This window comes from Gorilla gorilla, chromosome 2 (genome assembly GCF_029281585.2).
Source record: "Gorilla gorilla gorilla isolate KB3781 chromosome 2, NHGRI_mGorGor1-v2.1_pri, whole genome shotgun sequence".
In the NCBI taxonomy this organism is placed as follows: Eukaryota; Metazoa; Chordata; class Mammalia; order Primates; family Hominidae; genus Gorilla; species Gorilla gorilla.
In genome coordinates, this window is record NC_086017.1 from 190,204,409 (window position 1) to 190,225,258 (window position 20,850).

Genomic DNA, 20,850 nt, shown 5'->3' on the forward strand with positions numbered 1-20,850 from the left:
TTGTTCACAACCTTTGATCATTTTGGTTATTTTATTTTAGTATGAACATTTTATATATTCATGGGTTTTAAGCTTATGCATGAAAATTTTTATTTTCCACCATCAATGGGTGGTCCTAATTGAAGATGTAATTTAAAATGTGTAGCATTTTAAGATGACAAAAAGAATCATTACAATAGCTCTTAAAATGGAATTTCAGGTATATTTGTATTACAAGAAAACTCACTGGCATAGGAAGTAAACTAAGCAGAGCTTCATATATGTAAACAAAACATTTGTTTATGGGAAATTATGTTAGTAAGTTACACTGATATGTGAGAATGAAATGTTTTCTATAATCAAAATTATAAGTAAATATACAAACAAATACATATAGGAATTTAAAAAGATGCAACCTCATGCTTCAAAATAATGAATATGTAAGCCTCTATAGGATAACTGAGAAATCACATGGTCTGGGTGCAATCAATACTCTGGAGGGAGTGGATAATGAGGAGGAAATTGCATTTACATAATCTAGACTCATAGTAATAATGTACCCAATTGTGTATGGGTGGGGAGGGTAGCAAATAAACCAATGATATAAAAGTCAAAATTTCTTAGCGATTCTTGGTTTGTAACAATATAAAAACATATAAAAATTGAACAAATATAAAATATAAAATTTGTATAAATGCAAATGATAACTGCTGCTTTTGCTTATGGATTTATATGACAAATGTTTTAAGAAAAAAAAAAAATCCAGCCGGGTGCAGTAACTCACGCCTGAAATCCCAGCACTTTGGGATGCCAAAGAAGGTGGATCACTTCAGCCCAGCAGTTCAAGACCAACTTGGGCAACATGGTGAAACCCCATCTTTACAAAAAAATACAAAAATTGGCCAGGGGTGGTGGCACACACCTGTGGTCCCAGCTACTCAGGAGGCTGAGGTAGGAGGATCACCTCAGCCAGGGAGTCCAGGGAGGTTAAGGCTGCCGTGAGCAGAGATGGCACCACTGCATTCCAGCCTGAGCGATGGAGTGAGACTGTCTCCTCCACACACACACACACACACAAAATCCACTACTTTCCTCCAAAATCTTAACATAGATTTCAGAAAGATGAGACTTGTGAATTCTTTGGGTTTAATTACCCCCAGAACACTAATATGTATAATCCCGGGGTAAAATTACTGCAATTTGAGAAGCTTCACTTCCGTCTCCCTGAAGATTATGCTTGGATCATACCAGGACACCTGAACACTTTGAATTTTGATTGATTGCGTAGATTTTTCATCAGTGCTTTCAGTGAATGATATTTCATTTTTATGCCATCAATTTACATTAAGGGAGTAACAGAAAAAACACATGTAACTCACTAACTAGAGCTATTTTTGGTACATTGTTGAGAGCATTGCACACAATTTCATATAATGTCCCCTTTATGCAGTTCAAAGAAATAAATGTCTTTCCTACCTCAGTCTAGAAAAAAAATCAACTTTCCTTTTCCTAAGAGACTGGTTTTTTTTTTAAGCTAATAACACTGCATCTTATAATTCGATCCCTGTGGTGGATATCCTGCCAAGATGGCCCCCAGTGATCCCAGCCTCCTGATATTCACATTCTTGTTTAATTGATTTCCACAATGTACCAGAGATGGTCTCTGTGACCAAAAGAATACTATAATAATGTTAGTATGCCATTTCCCAGACTAGATCATAAAAGGCAATATAGCTTCCTCTCTACCTTTCTTAAATCACTCATTTTGGGTAAAACCAGCTGCCATGTTATACAGACACCCAGGCAGCCCTGTTCAGAGGCATGGTAAGGAACTGGTGTCTCCTACCAATAGCCAGCCCAGCAAGGAGCCAAGGTCAGTAGCCTTGGCCAACAGCCATGTGATGAGTTATCTTGGAAGGAGATCCTTCAACCCCAGTCAAGCCTACACATAACTGCAGCCCTTGTTGACATCTTAACTGCAGCTTCATGAAAAATTCTGGGCCAGAACCACCCAGCTAAGCCACTCCTAGGTTCCTGATCCTAAGAGACAATGTTTGTTGTTTTAAGCAGCTGAGTTTTGAGGTAATTTGTTATACTTTAATAGATAATTTATCAATCATCTTCACTCCTTTTTCTGGCTGTTATGGATACTAGATTCAAACATGAAACTCACCTCTAAAATCTACACAGGACTCCCATCATTTATTTTTTTTACCCTAGCATTATTTTTTTTTTTTTTGCTGTATTTCCTTATTTTTTTAATTTTAATTCCATTTTCTGTTTATTTAACTTTACTACAATATGCCATAAGCCACCTCGAATAGTTTTGGGGAATGAGGCAAAGTAATTTTTATGACAAAATATAACCAGAGGAAGATAATAGAATAGAAGCAAATAAATAAAACATTGCATGTTACACCTAAGTTTGAAGTTTTCTTCAACGTGGAGGAAACTACAGTTTTATTTGAAACTTTTAAAACAGATTTAAACATAAGTTCTAGATAGAAAAAAATATTCAACAGTTATAAGTGATTAGAAATGAAGATCGTATTTTTATCTTCTAAGTAGTGATTCCCAATCACCAGTCCATAAATATATTTTCACCAGTCTGTCAGAAAACAAGAAAAAGAACAATGCATTCAATTTTCTATTATATTAAATTTATTCAACTTAAATTTGACTGTTCATATTGAGATCTATCGTCTTCCTAATTTTTATGTGCCTTCTTTTATAATATGACCATAACAGTCAGTGGTGGTTGTTTGATGTTCTTAATCATACAATTTCCCCATTCCCTCTCCCCAGCATTTATGTGTTTTTGTTCAGTTTTGTCTTATTAAGTGTTCACTGTGCATGAAACTACTAAGTGCAGGAACCCCTGCTCCTAGAGAAGTACTGAAGAATGGTGGGGCAGGGGCAGGATAATGTTTGAGGGGGGGAAAACACACCTTCAATTTACCCTTTGTTTTTGTAACACTGACTATAGGAGCAAAAGCTCAACACCTTGTATCTCAGGTTTTCCCCTCCCTGATCTGGTTGAGTGTCATTATTCTAGAGCAGTCAGGTACCTACCTTTGGACCTTAGGCCCTGCGGAGATATATAAGAGATCATCCAATCCTTTGGCACACAAAAATTATCTGTAGTCTGAAACAGTATCTCCAGATAATATATACACTATGTTTGAGATATGTAGAGATGCTGGGTACAGTTAATCAAATTCCATTAAAAGTGGTCTAACTTCAGGGAGATTTTTATATATTGTGTCTTCTCCCAATTACCAAATACAAAAATATAATTACTATACGGTAGGCATTTTCTTAAAATTTTTCATGCTTTTAAAAAGGGGCCTTTGAGATAGTGGAGAACAATGGGTGCTATATAAATGCTTTTAAATAGATTATAGGAGACTTAAAGAAGAAAATTGACAAGAAAGCATAACTAAATGGTTGAATATTTTTCCCCATAATACAAGCTCCTGGGAAGGTTTTCAGCAGTGATGAATTCACAATCTGACACATAACTCTTTAATTTGCTTTATAAGGTTAAGTGGTTCCTTGCTGCCATCTCCAAATGAAATTAAGTTGCCTCACTTTTAAAGGTGAAATTCTTTCTTTTTCAGATTCTCCAAATAATTTGTTCATTATTTCTAATATCCTATTTACGAGACAATAAAACCAATTTCCATAAACCACTCTAGAGAATTAGTAATTACTTCATATAGCAGAGCTCCAGTTTCCACAAGTAATGTAAGAAGATGGTCACAGACTACAACTTCTCAGTGAGGAGTCAGTATATTCTTTATCTCCTGTGGTGTTTTGAATATTTAAACATGCCTGCAGTACTGTACTTTCCATTTCATTTTATCTCACCTGTGCTTTGCATTTCCCTGTGATAAACTATCTATTGTGAACTTCCATCTTTCCCAATACCGGATATTGTATCCTTTGAGTAACAGAAACATATGTTCAGAATCAATCTAGCCAGTTTTTAATTTGGGGAGGATGAGAGATACACCTGGAACTATTCTGCTACCTTTTAGCAGAGCAGATGGACCTGAAAAAAAGAACGCAAGGAGTTAACCTTTCTTGTTTCTCCAACAACTTTTCCACAGCTATTTTCCTCCTTTTCAGGGACTGTTTTCTAACCTAGGTTTGCTTTCCCCTCAAATCTGGAGGATAAATAAAGCTCTGCAAAGTAAATGGCATGTGAAAAAAAAAGCTACATCTTAGAAATGGAAAGCAAAACAAAAACAAAAACACACCTAAACCCAATGCTCGAATGTATAAAACAGGAAAATGAGACCCTGAGTGGCCTATGTGTCCGGACTAAGGTCACACCACTACTTACAACAAACAGCCAGGATTAGAATTCAGGCTCCCCAGGGCCAGCCTAGAGTTTCTCATATGTAGGAATTCATGATGTTAATGGTAGAAGTGGATGGAGAATTGGGGAGGGGGGGAATGAAATATTCTTTTTTCTTTTCTAAGAAACAGGGTCTCACTTTGTTGCCCAGACTAGAATGCAGGGGTGTAATAAGAGCTCACTGCCTCAAGCTCCTGGGCTCAACCAATCCTCCTGTCTCAGCCTCCCTAGTAGCTAGGACTATACGCATGCACCACCAGACATGGTTAATTTTTTAAAAAAAAATTTTTTTTCTCTTTTTTAGAGACAGGGTCTCACTATGTTGCCCAGGCTGGTCTCAAACTCCTGGCCTCAAGCGATCTTCTCACCTTGGCCTCCCAACGCACTGAGATTACAGACCTGAGCCACCATGCCCAACAAAGATGAAATATTCTAATAAGGCATTCCATTTCTAATTTGATGACTCTCAGAGGAAATTCTAAGAGGCCCTATGTCTAGAACGGAAGGAAGTCCTTCATCTGGAGTCTCTTCCATCACAGCAAATGCTGGTTTCAAAAACAATTTAATTTTACATTTGCTTTGAAAAGTCTAGTAATGTTGTCATGGCACGCCTACCCAGCCAACATTTTCTTTAGGGCCACAAGTTTTCTAAAAGTGAAATAAATATAAAAAATAAAAACATTTCCCATTTCACAGAATGCAAAAAGAAAGGGGAGTGGAGAGGGAGAGAGAGAAAATGACACTATAATAAGTGTATGACAATTGTCTTGGTCCATCCAGGCTGCTATAACAAAATACCTTAGACTGAGTAACTTATAAACAAAAACAATTTATTGTTCACAGTTCTGGAGGCTGGGAAGTCTAAGATCAAGAGGCCAGCAGATTTGGTGTCTGGTGATGGCTTGTTCCTCATAAATGGTGCCTTTTATGTGTCCTCATGTGGTAGCAGGAACAAACAAGCTCCCTGGGGCCTCTTTTATAATGGCACCAATCACATTCATGACGGTGAGGATTTTGCCCTCCTGACCTAATCACCTCCTAAAGGCCCCAACCTTAACACTCTTGCACTGGGGATTAAGTTTCAACATATGAATCTGAGGGGAACACAAATATTCAGACCACAGCAACAGTGAAAGCTAGTGAACAAATTAAATGATATTTTCTGACCTTAATTTACTTAAAATTGTTTTAATTATCAAGAAATAATATTACCTACCTCATTTTTACATTTTAAAAATAATTGCTGGCCGGGTGCAGTGGTTCACGCCTATAATCCCAGCACTTTGGGAGGCTGAGGCGGGCGGATCACGAGGTCAGGAGATCGGGACCATCCTGGCTAACACGGTGAAACCCCGTCTCTACTAAAAATACAAAAAATTAGCCGGGCGTGGTAGGGGGCGCCTGTAGTCCCAGCTACTCGGGAGGCTGCGGCAGGAGAATGGCGTGAACCCGGGAGGCGGAGCTTGCAGTGAGCCGAGATCGCGCCACTGCACTCCAGCCTGGGCGACAGAGCGAGACTCCATCTCAAAAAAAAAAAAAAAAAAAAAATCATTGTCAGCAAAAGATTAATGACCTTTGAGCAGATGGAAGTACAGGAATTCAGGACACGGTGATACTGAACAGAAGGTGTTTCAGATTGCACCTCATCCCATTTCATTACCTCAGAATGTATTTAGTTTTTAAAATTATATTAATTACCATTACTGGAACTACGGTCTCTCGAATTGTATACAGGTTCTTTCACTTACTTAGCTTTAATGCATAGAATCTAATCTCCAAAATTATCATTATACACTATTAAATAATATCATCATAATGATGGCACTCTCTCACCTTTTATTGAAATTTTTATTATGGCTTAAGTTTTTAAATGAATTATGAAGGGCAGTACTCCTCAAAAACCAACAGAATATCATTTTAGTTAACAAAACATTACAACATCAACTTCATTACACTAGATGGCAGCAAACAATGAGAGGGGCCAAATACATAAAAGGAAACACATGGGTACCACATAAATATCGAAACACTGGAGTGAGTAGAGGCAATAGTAATATCTGGGAAAGAGAAATAAAGCTTCATCTTCATTGACTCTTGAACATTTTTCAAGATTTGTCATTAATTATTTCTTTATCCAATAAACATTGATAGATTATTAAATGCATTGACAGATTAAGTAACAAATACATTGACAATAAATTAAACATTGATAGATTATTAAACAAAGACTATAACGAAGTGCTATGAGAGTATTTCTTCTGCTGATTTTATAATTCTCCGATAGCAAGTACGGACTTAATTTGTTGCTTTTGTACAGGCAAAAACTGTATTTTTGTCTTTGAAGACTCCATGTTTTCCCACACAACTTTGATACATAGCAAGTCCTCAGATTTTACACTCAGCTACCTACTAGTCTCCAATCATAATAATACACTCTCATATCTCTGTAGTTTGCATATGTTATTTCTTACATGTGGAAAGATGCCCAACCTTATACACACACACAAAAAAAACCACAAACACAGACACCATCCCTTTCAAGTTCTTTCTTTTTTGCCAAGCCTTCAGTGACCATCATAAGCATATCAGTGCTCCCATAACATTCTGAAAATGCCTATATTAGTGATAGTTCCATGTAATAGCATATTTGACTGCGTCCTCCCCTAGACTTTCAGCAGTATGTCATATTTTGGTGTAGCCACCACCCAGCAATTTCTCTCACAGAGTAGGCTCTCTGTAACATTTTGTTCAGTGATTTAGGTGTGTTATAGAAAGTCAAGCTTCTGTGTTTGAGGTCTGATTATGACTCATAAATGTAGGTACCAATATCTTTTGGTGTGGTAGCATATTGATAAGACTTATGAAACTGGCCAATAAAGGCTGGGTACAGTGGCTCATGCCTGTTATCCCAGCACTTTAGGAGACCAAGGCAGGAGGATCACTTGAACCCAGCAGGTCAAGGCTGCAGTTGCTATAATCACACCAGTGCACTCCAGCCTGGGTGACAGAGCAAGAACCTGTCAAGAAAGAAAAGAAAGAAAGAAAGGAAAAGAAAAGGAAAGGAAAAGAAAAGAAAAGAAAACTTGTCACTAAGTCAGAAGCCCTTCCAAGACAGATCCAAAATTCATGATAACTCATTGTTATGTAATACTAATACTACGGAGAAGTATAAAGTAGAGGAGAAGCAAAAAAAAAAAAAGAGAGAGAGAGAGAGGTAGCATAAGGAAGAGAATAGTGGGGAGAAGAGAAGTTAGAAGGAGAAGAGAAGTTAGAAGGAGAAGAAGACAAAAAAAAGGCTAACAATGTTCCGTGCACTATGCTAAGTACTTTATCTCATTAAATTGTTATAACAACCTTATGGTAGATATATAAATAACCCCATTTTACAAAAGAGGCTCTTAAAGTGTAAGAAACTTACTCAAGGACACAGACAGTAGGTGATGGGGTTTACAAAGATTCTATTGACCTTTATCTTTGTCTGAAAACTACTCTTCAACTAATTCCACATTCAGTCCACTTGTTAGATAAATAATATGTAGGTTTTCTAAATACAGTCTTGTAACTTCTTGGTTTATCCATCACACAGCTTTAGGACAGGAGAATTCAAGTCAAACAGTATAGAATCACCACTGAGTACTTCTAACTTACATTATATTAGAAATATTTGTCAAAGATTATGTGAATTAAGAAATTTGAGGCCGGGTGCAGTGGTTTACGCCTGTAATCCCAGCACTTTGGGAGGCTGAGGCGGGCGGATCACTTGAGACCAGGAGTTCGAGACCTGCCTGGCCAACATGGTGAGACTCTGCCTCTACTAAAAATACAAAAAATTAGCCAGGTGTGGTGGCGTACACCTGTAATCCCAGCTACTGCGTGGGCTGAGGTGGGAGAATCGCTTGAGCTGGAAGTGGAGGTTGCGGTGAGCCAAGATCATGCTACTGCCCTCCAGCCTGGGCGACAGAGCCAGACTCCATCTCAAAAAAAAAAAAAAAAAAAAAAAGGAAAGAAAGAAATTTGAGTGCCAATGATAGTTGATTAAATCAGGTTGACAGACTATGTTTAATGCTTCCCATGATTTATAAGTGAGCAAAGCAAACCTCTAGAACAGCAGTTCCCAACCTTTTTGGCACCAGGGACAGGTTTTGTGGAAGACAATTTTTCCACAGACTGGGGTACGGGTGATTTTGGAATTATTCAAACGTATTACATTTATTGTGCACTTTATTTATACTATAATTTCATTGTAATATATAATGAAATAATTATACAACTCGCCATAATGTAGAATCAGTGGGAACCTTGAGCTTGTTTTCCTGCAACTAGACAGTCCCATCTGGGGGTGATCGGAGATAGTGACAGACCATCAGGCACTAGAATCTCATAAGGGCAGTGCAACCTAGATCCCTCGCATGCAGAATTCACAGTAGGGTTTGCACTCATATGAGAATCTAATGCCACCACTGATCTGACAGGAGGCAGAGGTCAGGTGTTAATACAAGCAATAGGGAGTAGCTGTAAATACACATGAAGCTTTGCTTGCTTACCCACCACTCGCTTCCTGCTGTGTGGCCTGTTCTTAACAGGCCACAGACTGGTACCAGGGGGTTGAGGTCCCCTGCTCTGGAGTATATACATAATTATCTCTTTTATAGGATATTTATCATTTACTCCACTTTATTCTTCTTGATTTTCGTAGCTGACTTGGACATTTGTTTGCCTCCTCTCCCCACACCTCACTCCCAGAATCTGTATCCCCTTCTATCTTTTTGGCTTTTTGTCAGCTATCCTTAATACAAAAAAAAAATGAAATCCAAAAGAATTAGACAATGCAGTGAGCAAATGAAAACTTAAAATACACAAATAATGACTATTTATGTCCTGTGAAATAACAGACAATAGGATATCTGTGAAACAAGAGCAGGATGCTATAAGAACACTCAGAGGCAAAGTATGTTAGTTATCTATTGCTGCATGACAAATTACTTCAAAACTTAGCAGCTTACAACAAGTATTATCTCACGTAGTTTCTGTGAGTCAAGAATCTGGGAGCAACCTAGCTAAATGGTTTGGAATCAGAGTCTCTCATAAAATCGCAGTCAAGCTGTCATCTGGGGCTGCAGTTTTCTGAAGATTTGGAGGACCCTCTTTAAGATGACTCATTACATGGCTGCTGGTAAGATACCTCAGTTTAGCTACACAGACCTCTCCATAAGATTCTGGTGGGTTCTCATGACATAGTTACAGCAAGTAATCAAGAGAAAAAGCAATCAGAAAGCCACAATGTCCTTTATAATCTAGTACCCAAAGTCACACACCATCGCTTGCTCTCTTTCTAAAATTCATTAGAAGCAAGTTACTAATCTAGCCCATATGCAAGAAGAGGGTTATCAGGCAAAAGTTTTTTGATAGGAGCATCAAAAAATTTGTGGACATACTAAACCACCACACAAGACAAAAAAAATTGCTCTAGGAAATGATTATATATGTGATCAAAGCACGACCATCAAGATAAAAATTCAGTAGAAGTACTATCAGGTAAAGTTGAAAAAATTTGCCCAAAAGTCAAAGATGATTAATATGAGAAAAAATGGCTCAAAAAATAGAGCTTTAATCCAGAAGTTCAAACACCCAAATTATTGGAACTTCAAGAAGAAAGAACGAAGAATATAAAAGTGGGACATAATTGTATTAGGTTGTTCTTGCATTGCTATAAAGAAATACCCAAGGCTGGATAATTTATAAAATAAAGAGGTTTAATCGGCTGACAGTTCTTCAGAAAGTACAGGAAGCATGGTGCTGGCATCTGCTCAGCTTCAGGGGAGGCCTCAGGAAGCTTACAGTCATAATCATGGCAGAAGGCAAAGGGGGAGCAGATGTGTCACATGGCAAGAGCAGGAGCAAGAGAGAGATTGAATGGGGGGAGAGGCCACACACGTTTAAACAACCAGATCTCATGAGGACTCACTATTGCAAGGACAGCACCAAGCCATGAGAAATCCACCCCCATGTCCCAAACACCTCCCATCAGGTTCCACCTCCAACGCTGGAGATTCTCATTTCAATGTGACATTCAGGTGAGACAAATATCCAAATTATATCAATAATTAAAAGATTATCCCAGAATTGAAGGACATAAACCTCCAACTTCATAAAAGGATTCCCTCTTGCCGAGCACAATGTATTAAAAAATGAGCCAGACCAAAACACAAAAACACCAGGAATAAAAAAGAGATACTAAAAGCTTCCAGAATAGAAAGACAAATATATACAAAAAACCAGGACAAAAATGATATGAAACTTCTCAACAACATTGCATCTAGAAAACAATGAGGTAATGTCTTCAAAATTCTGGGTGAATACAACTTCTATTTTTTTTTTTTTTTTTTGAGATGGAGTTTCACTCTTGTTGCCCAGGCTGGAGTGCAATGGCATGATCTCGGCTCAATGCAACCTCCACCTCCTGGGTTCAAGCAATTCTCCTGCCTCAGCCTCCCGAGTAGCTGGGATTACAGGCATGTGCCACCATGCTCAGCTAATTTGGTATTTTTAGTAGAGATGGGGTTTCTCCATGTTGGTCAGGCTGGTCTCGAACTCCCGACCTCGGGTGATCCACCTGCCTCAGCCTCGCAAAGTGCTGGGATTACAGGCATGAGCCACCACGCCTGGCCAACTTCTATCTTAATTCTATAATCAACTAAATGATTTGCTATGGACTGAATTATGACCCCCCCCAAAATTTGTATATTGAAGCCCTAACCCCCAGTGTGATGGCATATAGGGATGGTGTATTTGGGAGATAATTATGTTTAGAGGCCATGTGGGGGCCAGTGGCAGTGGCTTACACCTGTAATCTCAAAGCTTTGGGAGGCCAAGATGGGAGGAACACTTGAGGCCTGGAGTTAGAGACCAGTCTGGACAACATAGTAAGACCCCCATCTCTAAAAAAAAAAAAAAAAAAGAGTGGGGCATGGTGGGATGTGTCTGTAGTCCTGGCTACTTGAGAGGCTGACAGGCAGGGATCGCTTGAGCCCAGGAGTTTGAGGTTACATTGAGCTATCATCATGCCACTGTACTCCAGCTTGGGTGACAGAACAAGACTCTAATAACAATAACAAAAAAATAACAATACAAAAAATAACAAAATACAAAATAATACAAAAATAACAATAACAAAAAAAGAGGTCATGAGAGTAGAAACCCCCATTATGGGATTTGTGTCCCTAGAAGAGATGTCAGAAAACTTATTCTGTTACTCTCCTCACCACATGAGGACACAGTAAGAAGGCAGCACTCTGTAAGCTAGAAAGAGGGCCATCACCAGAAACCTGCCATATTAGCACTCGGACTTTCAGTCTCCAGAACTGTGAGAAATACATTTCTATTGTTTAAGTTACCCAGTTATGGTATTTTGTTATCATAGCCCAAGCAAAGATGGTATTAATTACTTGTGAGGGGTAAACAAAGAATGTTCAGACATGTAAGGTCTCAGAAATGTATGCCTCATGCTCTTTTAGGATGTTGTAGCTAATACGCGTTATTAAAATGAGGGAATAAAGAAAGAAGGAAAATGACATGAGATAAAATAAGCAGATTTGACACAGAAAATCCATAAAATCTCAATATAGGAACCATGCACTTGTGTTGTTTTAGACTGAAGTCAAAATTGGAGGAGAATATAAGGCTCTGGGGAAAAATGCATATGACATAAATTATCTAACAGGTTTCATCCTATATATAGTCGACTGAGTGTGGAAAGAATTAGCAATATATACATAAAAATGAAACAAATGAAAAGATAGGATAATTTTAACTCCAAGAAATATTAAAAGGTGTATGAGACTGGGTGCAGTGGCTCATGCCTATAATCCCAGCACTTTGGGAGGCCAAACTGGGAGGATTGCTTGAGCCCAGGAGTTCAAGGCCAGCCTGGACAACATAGCTAGACCCCATCTCTTAAAAAGAAAAAAGAAAAGAAAAGGTATATGAAAAATAAAATAACAATAATACTCTCTATGGCTCAAAGTAAATAATATTTACATAATTTAAATCAAGTTCTGACTAAGAAACTTTTAACACAGTAAACCTGGCCATTCACCTGGAAAATTATTGTTATGAGTTTTTTGTTTTTATTACAATTTTCTAAGCAACATCTATCTAGGATCCAAATTCAATATATCTGAGGTGAGGACTAAACATATTTATATTTTATTACATTACTCAGGTATTTAAAAAATGTGGCCAAGTTTGGAAACCATTATTCCAAAGAATTCTGAGGAGAGTGAGATAAACATCTTCATATTTAAGTATCACCTTTCCTTCATATTTAAATACCACCCTTCTCTAAAATTGTTAGACATGGTTTTCTAATATTTTTCAATGAATAAATCTACTTTCCCCCCCTAGGTCCCAGAATTATCCTCACTTTATGGAATCAAAGTGGAGGAAAGAGGAAAGAATTTGTAAAGCAAATCTTTAAATTTTGAGTTCCGTGTAATGCTCTTCTCATATTCATACACAGCGAATGGTAACCTGCTCTCTAGGAGTACTAAAGAAAATGAAAGGAAATGACTTAAGCTACAGCAAAATAGCCTGAAAGTAAAGAAGTTTCCTGACATTGAAATTTGTTAAACACTAACGTGGGTGTCCAGAGATGTTATGAAATATTCACTTTGGAGAGTTTTTGGAAAATGTCCCATCTGTAGGGGTTTAGAGAATTAAGCCTAAGGAAGATGACTGGGAAGATTGAAAACATTTACTCATTCATTTAGTAAGTACTAGTTGAGCTACTATTAAGTACCTGGTACTGTTTTAGGTGTTGAGTATTTTAAGATAGGATTTTTCAAATGTATTTGATGATGGAATACTCAAATGAAAGTGTACAATAAATCTCCATCAGACGAATTTCGAATATATCATGTTTATTTGGATAAAAAGAAATAGAAAAAAATTCTCACAAACTAATTGCTGCAAGAAAATAAAATATATTAACAAAATACATCAAGCTTAGAAAAACAGCTTTAATCTCATGCTTTTGTTATAAAATATGATATACATTTGCAAATTATGTTTATACACATTTTTATAGGAGAATCAACTAAATTTTTTCAGAACTTGTGGGATTTCATCAAGGTGATCAGATACAAGATAAATATACAAATCAGTTTTATTTTCTATAATCAGTTATAAAATGTAATGGAAATGTTGGAGTAGGGATCTGTTCCCTACAGCAACCAAGAAAATGAAATATCTATTGATAAGATTATAAGAAACACATAAGCTCTATATAAAGGACCTGGTAGTAATTTACTGAAATACATATCAAAGCACACTTAAAAAATGGAGAATTCCTAGAATGGAAAACTCAGTGTTGTTAAAATGTCTGTTCCCTGCAAATTAACCTATAGATTTAATGTAATTCTAAACAAATTCCCATATGTAGATGGGTAGATAAGCTGGTATAACATGGAAAACAGATTATAAAGTTCATTAGGAGAATAAAATACATTAAAATAACCAGAAATAGATGCTACATTGACTACAGAAGTTTGTCTCCCTTTAGTCCCACCTAAAAATGGCATTAAATGTATTTTTGAAAAGGATAAATTCACAAGGAAAATAAGGAAAATCGGGAACACCAACTTACAAAAGATGTCAACAAATTTTTGGAACGTGAAAACAAGATGGAGAAATGACAACAGAGAAGAGGAGGATGCCATAAGTTAACCACCAAAACGAAGCATATTGACTCACCTCACTTAACCCCTGGGAGGCTCAAAACATGGTTGAACCAGGTGACCTAGTTCTGCAGATCCTAACAGCTGATCGCCCTCCAATGAAGGCTACTAGTCAGAGTACCACCCAGCTTTTTTGAAGCCTCATTATAAAATATAAACTGATAGCCTGGGTCACCAGGCATTTGAGGAAAGCCCCTAACAATACAATACTCAAATAAAACAGCTGGGAAAATGGAAATCCAACCTAGATGAGAGAAAATGAACAAGACATCCAGACATTTTGTTATGCATATATGGAAAGAACACATTGCGTAAATGATATACAAGATGTGACTTTTTTTTTTTTTTTTTTTTTTTTGAGACGGAGTCTCGCTCTGTCACCCAGGCTGGAGTGCAGTGGTGCAATCTCGGCTCACTGCAAGCTCTGCCTCCCGGGTTCACGCCATTCTCCTGCCGCAGCCTCCCGAGTAGCTGGGACTACAGGCGCCCGCCACTGCGCCCGGCTAATTTTTTGTATTTTTAGTAGAGATGGGGTTTCACCGTGGTCTCGATCTCCTGACCTCGTGATCCGCCCACCTCGGCCTCCCAAAGTGCTGGGATTACAGGCGTGAGCCACCGCGCCCGGCCGTGACTTTTTAAAAAGTAACATTAAGAGAAAACATAGCTCTATAAAATTAAAAGCATGGTCATAAAAATTCAAAATTTAATAGGGGTATTGGACTGATAAGTTCTAGATAGTACAGCAAAGAGAAGATTAAAGAGACAGACTGTAATACAGATAATATTAACAAAAATAAAAATGAATGACACAGGAGGTATAATATCTGACCAATGAGAATTCCAGAAAAAAGAAAATGGTAAAAAATAATGAAAATAAAACTTTCCAAAGGAGAAGAATCTCCATTTAAAAAATCAACTGAGCACTCAGTAGTATGAATTAAAAAAAGAATACACTAGTATCATTAAATTCCAGCATCAGAATCATGAAATTATGGTACACCTAGAATAGCGTTTATTCTACTCTTCCAGAGGAAGAATAGAATGCTCTATGCTTCCAGAGGAAAACAGATCATTCTAAAATGATGACAATTGATTAAGCAAGAATCATCAAAGAATCCTAAAACTAGCAGATGAAAGTAATTTAGGAACAGAATAATTACATAGTCAAGTATTTCCCCATATATCATTTATTAATTACAAAAGGAAAAATAGTAACCTATAGTGGAGAAATTTGGCAAAAGCACCTAAACCAAGTGATCAAAGTTAGTATCACAAATACTAGGGGGCAAACTGACGTCGTGTGCCTCTCAATGTGATGTTTTAAGAACAGATCAGCATTTATGTAGTATTCCTGCCAAAAGTATGTAAGCTGAACCCAAGCATAAGGAAATATCTGACAACTCCAAACTGAGGGATATTCTATAAAATAAATGGCCTGTGGTTTTCAAAAATGTCAATGTCATGAAAGACAGAAAGTCTGAAGGACTGTTCTAGATTAAAGAAACATAAACACTTGGAAACTAAACGCAATGTGTGACCTTATATTGGGTCACGGATCATGATTTTTTTGATGTTTTAAAGGACATTATTAGAATAAATGATAGAATTTTAATAAAGATTGTAGAAAAAAGTACTACATCAATGTTAAATTTCCAGATTTTCAAAATTGCACTGTTGTTATGTAAATGAATATCTTTGTTCTTAGAAAATACACACTTTAATGGCTCAAAAAAAAGGACATTAAAATGGCATCTAATTTCATAACAGCAGGCTGGGCATGGTGGCTCACACCTGTAATCCTAACACTGTGAGGCTGAGGAGGGCAGATCACTTGAGATCAGGAGTTCGAGACCAGCCTGGCCAACATGACAAAACCCCGTCTCTACTAAAAATACAAAAAAATTAGCCAGGTGTGGTGACGTGAGCCTGTAGTCCCAGCTACTCAGGAGGCTGAGGCATGAGAATCTCTTGAACCTGGGAGACAGAGGTTGCAGTAAGCCAAAATCGTGCCAATGTACTCCAGCCTGGGCAACAGAGCAAGACTCTGTCTCAAAAAACAAACAAACAAGAAACAACAAAAAATACCAGACTAAGCAATAGCTTCATGCTTTTATAGTTCAGGTCACGCTGTGCCACCAAATTAGTTCAGATCATATAAGGTTTTGCCACTACATGATTTATGAAAAGAAAAAACCTGTAGTTTTCGGAGCACTTGAGGTTTCTAAATTGTTGGTAAGAGACTGTAATACACATGAGGAGGATTACCTGGCACAAAGGTAGGATAGGCCAGGCACAGTGGCTCATGCCTGTAATCCCAGCACTTTGGGAGGCTGAGGTGGGAAGGTTGCTTGAGGCCAGGAGTTTAAGACCAGCCTGGACAACATAGTGAGACCCCATCTCTACCAAAAAATTAAACAGCCAGGTGTGGTGGTGTTTGCCTGTAATCCCAGTGCTTTGGGAGGTTGTGGCAGGAAGATCACTTGAGCCCCGGGAGTCAAGGCTACAGTGAGCTATGATCATGCCACTGTACTCTAGCCGGGGTGACAGAGTGAGGATTATAGGCATGAGCCCCCACACCCAGCCACGCCTTGACCCTTAAATTGACACGCTACTATTAATGTTCTATCCTTCAAGTGTGTAAGGGCAGGGCAGAACCATGGTTGATAGCCACTAATTTAACCAAGCAGTTTCAATCTGTGATTCTCAGAGTGTGGGGACCAGCAACATCAGCGTCATGTAGAAACTTGTTAGAAATGCAGATTTATAAATCCCTTCCCAGGACTACAGACTCGGAAACCCTGAGGGTAGAGCCCAGCAATCTGTGTTTTAGCAAGTCTTCACAGTGAGTCTGAAGCTCTCTAGAGTTTGAGATCCACTGGTCTAAGCTCTTACTTACATAAACAGTCTAAGATTGTATGATTGGAGGAAAGTTCAAGAATGTGTATTCATGCATTAATCACTTCCTAAAAACCACTAAACTGGCATTTAGATAATCTTCCTGATCAGATAAAACATCTAAATATTTACACATAAAGACGTCCGTGAAAGGAAAATAAATCTTCGAACCCCGGACTCACTAAGCCTAAAGGAAAAGTCAAGCTGGGTCATGCAAACCTGCCTCCCGTTTTGGTTCCTAAATAAGATGGCTACAAAGATGAAAAACTACACACCTCCCTCACACTTTGCCCATGAGGGAATCCTTGTGGGCCCCAAGATCTCTACCCTAAACCAGTTCCGGTGAAGCTCACCACGGTGATGTAAATTCATAGCTTATCTTCACAGGTGTGGGGACATAGGACAGAACTCAAAATCATCCCTCCGCTCACCTGAGACAAATGTATATCTCATTGCTTCTTCTGTTCTATTTGTCTATGTTGTCTTATGTAAAAATGCAGATTCACAGATCCAGACAAAGGCATGAATGACTGTTTTCTCACTTCTCACATGAAAATTGTGTATTTCCCAATATCCTGCCCTTTTCCCTTTAAATATTGAAGCCCTCAAAATCATCTTCAGAGAAAGGCATAGACCTGCCTCCCAGGCACACATCCTTAACTTTGGCAAATAAACCTAAAATGACTGAGACTTGCCTCGGTCATTTTTTTTTATTTACACAATAAAGGGAATACAGACTTAACAAAAAACTTCATTTTAAAATAAAGCAAAATAATTTCCCATATCTGAATTGTGACAAGAATTTGAATTTTTTTTCTGAAGAATGGCTTCAGAAAGGGAAAAGAATTCCCATATAAATTTCAAGTTTCTCAACACTCCCAACTTAAAATATTTGTACACAGAAATCATTAACAGCTAATTCCTTGACATATTTCAGGTGTTATCTTCTCTTCCCTCAAGGGAAACGATGCATCAAACAGAACTGTGATTTTTCAGGGGGCAACTGTACCTCCCCTTGGTCTTGCTTTACTCTTAAAGAAATATAAGAATGAAGTAAATACCAAGGTCGTGAAGGACAGGCTTAGTTAGGAACCAAGCTGTCTTCTTTCATCTTGAAATACTCATGCTACCTAAAAAAAGAGACACTTGAGTCATTTTTTAAAAATAAGACTTAAATGAATTAATCTTTGTTAAAGTAGCAAAGTATATGAGAAAATACTCACCAAGAAAATAGTGTTTTATGTATTTTTGGAATTAAAAAGGGACTTAGATTCTGAAATGTCAAGTGACTTTTATATGTTTTATTATTTTTTTAAAGAACTTGTGATTATGTCTTCTGAATAAGGCACAATGTGATCAGTCCACACAGGCATAAATTGACCAACAAAAACAAGTTCTTTCTCCATGTATCATAAATGGATCCATCTGGGGTGAACACGCTGGTTAACTAGGGGTTATGACATTGAACAGGATATGTCATCAATGCAGAACTCTAAACAGGGATGGTAAATTCCACTACCCAGTAAAATTTCATGCATAAAAATAAAAAATGAATATGAATTCATGGAATGAAAACCTGATGCACAGTACACGTTTTAAGTATAGTGTTGATGTGTTTCCATTCCTTCAGTGTATTTTTAAAAATTTGAATATACATATATATAGAGAGAGAGACAGAGAGAGAGAGAGAGAGAGAGAGAAAGATACAATAGAAGCTTTTAGTGAATGTTTAAGCTCTTTCCAAGTCAACATTTTGGGAAAGTTTTCAAAATCAAAAGGATTTTCTTCTGCATTGTGACTATTATTTTTACCTATACTCCCAAAGTACATAAGAAATGAGTATTATTCTGACCTATACCCCACTTTCAGCATTGAACAGACAGAAAATCAACAAAGAAACATTGGACTTAATCTGTACCGCAGACCACATGGACCTAATAGATATTTACAGAATATTCCATCAAACAGCTACAGAATACACATTCTCTCAGTACATGGATCAAGGATAGACCATATGTCAGGCCATGAAACAAGTCTTAAAATATACAAAAAACTAAAATAATTTCAACTAACCACAATGGAATAAAATTAGAAATCAATAACATGAGAAATGTTGGAAACTATATAAACACGTGAAAATTAAACAATATGCTCCTGAATGACCAGCAGGTTAATGAAGAGATTAAGAAGGAAATTAGAAAAATGTCTTGACATAAACAACAATGGAAACACAACATACCACAACCCATGGGATATAGTGAAAGCAACAATAAGAGGGAAATTTATAGCTATAAGTGCCTACAACAAAAAAGAAAAAAAACTTCAAAAAAAAAACTAACGACGTATCTTAAAGAACTAGAAAAGCAAGAGCAAAGCAAACCCAAAATTATTAGAAGAAAAGAAATAATAAAGATCATGGCAGAAATAAATGAAATTGAAAAGAAGAAAACAATACAAAAGATCAATGAATCAAAAGTTGTTTTTTGTGTGGAAAAGAACAAAATTGACAAAACCTTTAGTCAGATAAACTAAAAAACAAAGAGAGAGGACCCAAATACATAAAATCTGAAATGAAAAAGGAGACACTGCAACTGATAACTGCAGAAAATCAAGGGATCATTTGTGGCTACTATGAGCAACTATAGGCCACTAAATTGAAAAACCTCAAATAAATGGATAAATTCTTAGACACATACAGCCTATCAAGATTGAACCATGAAGGAATCTAAAACTTGAGCAGACTAATATCAAGTAACAAGATCAAAGTCATAATAAAAAGTCGCCCACCAAAGAAAACTCTGGGACCCAAGGGTTTCACTAATGAGTTTTACAAAACATTTAGAGAAGAACCAATGCCAGTGCTTCTCAAACTATTCCAAAAAAATAGAGGAGGATGGAACACTTCCAGATTCATTCTATGAGGCCAGTATTACCGTGACAACAAACCAGACAAAGACATACCGACAAAAGAAAACCATAGGCCAATATCTCTGATATATATTGATATAAAAATCCTCAATAAAATGCTAGCAAACTGAATTCAACAACATATTAAAATGATCAGTCATCATAACCAAGTGGGATTTTTCCCAGGGATGCAAGTATGGTTCAACACATGGAAATCAATCAATGTGCTACGTCACATCAACAGAGTGAAGAACAAAAACCATATGATCATTTCAATTAATGCTGAAAATGCATTAGATAAAATTCAACATCCCTGAAACCAACCTGGACAACATAGGGAGACACTGTCTCTACAAAAACTTTAAAAATTAGCTTGGCATGATGGCACATACCTCCAGTCCCAGCTACTGAGGAGGCTGAGGTAGGAGGATTTCTTGAGCCCAGGAGGTTGAGGCTGGACTGGGCTGTGATCATGCCACTGCACTCTAGCCAGGGCAACAGGATGACACTCTGTCTCAAAAAAAATATATATATATATATAATATTTTATATATATTTATATATTACATATTTTTATTTATATATTACATATATACAAAAACATCCATTCATGATAAAAAGCCTCAAAAAACTGGGTATAGAAGGAACATACTCCAACATAATAAAAGCCATATATCACAGAGCCATAGCTAGTATCATACTGAATGGGGAGAAATGGAAAGCCTTTCCTCTAAGATCTGAAACAAAACAAGGATGCCCACTTTTACCACTATCATTCTACATAGTACTAGAAGTCCTAGCTAGAGCAATCAGACAAGAGAAACAAAGAGCATCCAAATTGGAAAGGAAGATGTCAAATTACCCTTGTTTACAGATGATATGATCTTATATTGGAAAAACCTAAATAATCTACAAAAAAACTATTAGAACTGGTAAATTCAGTAAAGTAGCAGAATATAAAATCAATAAACA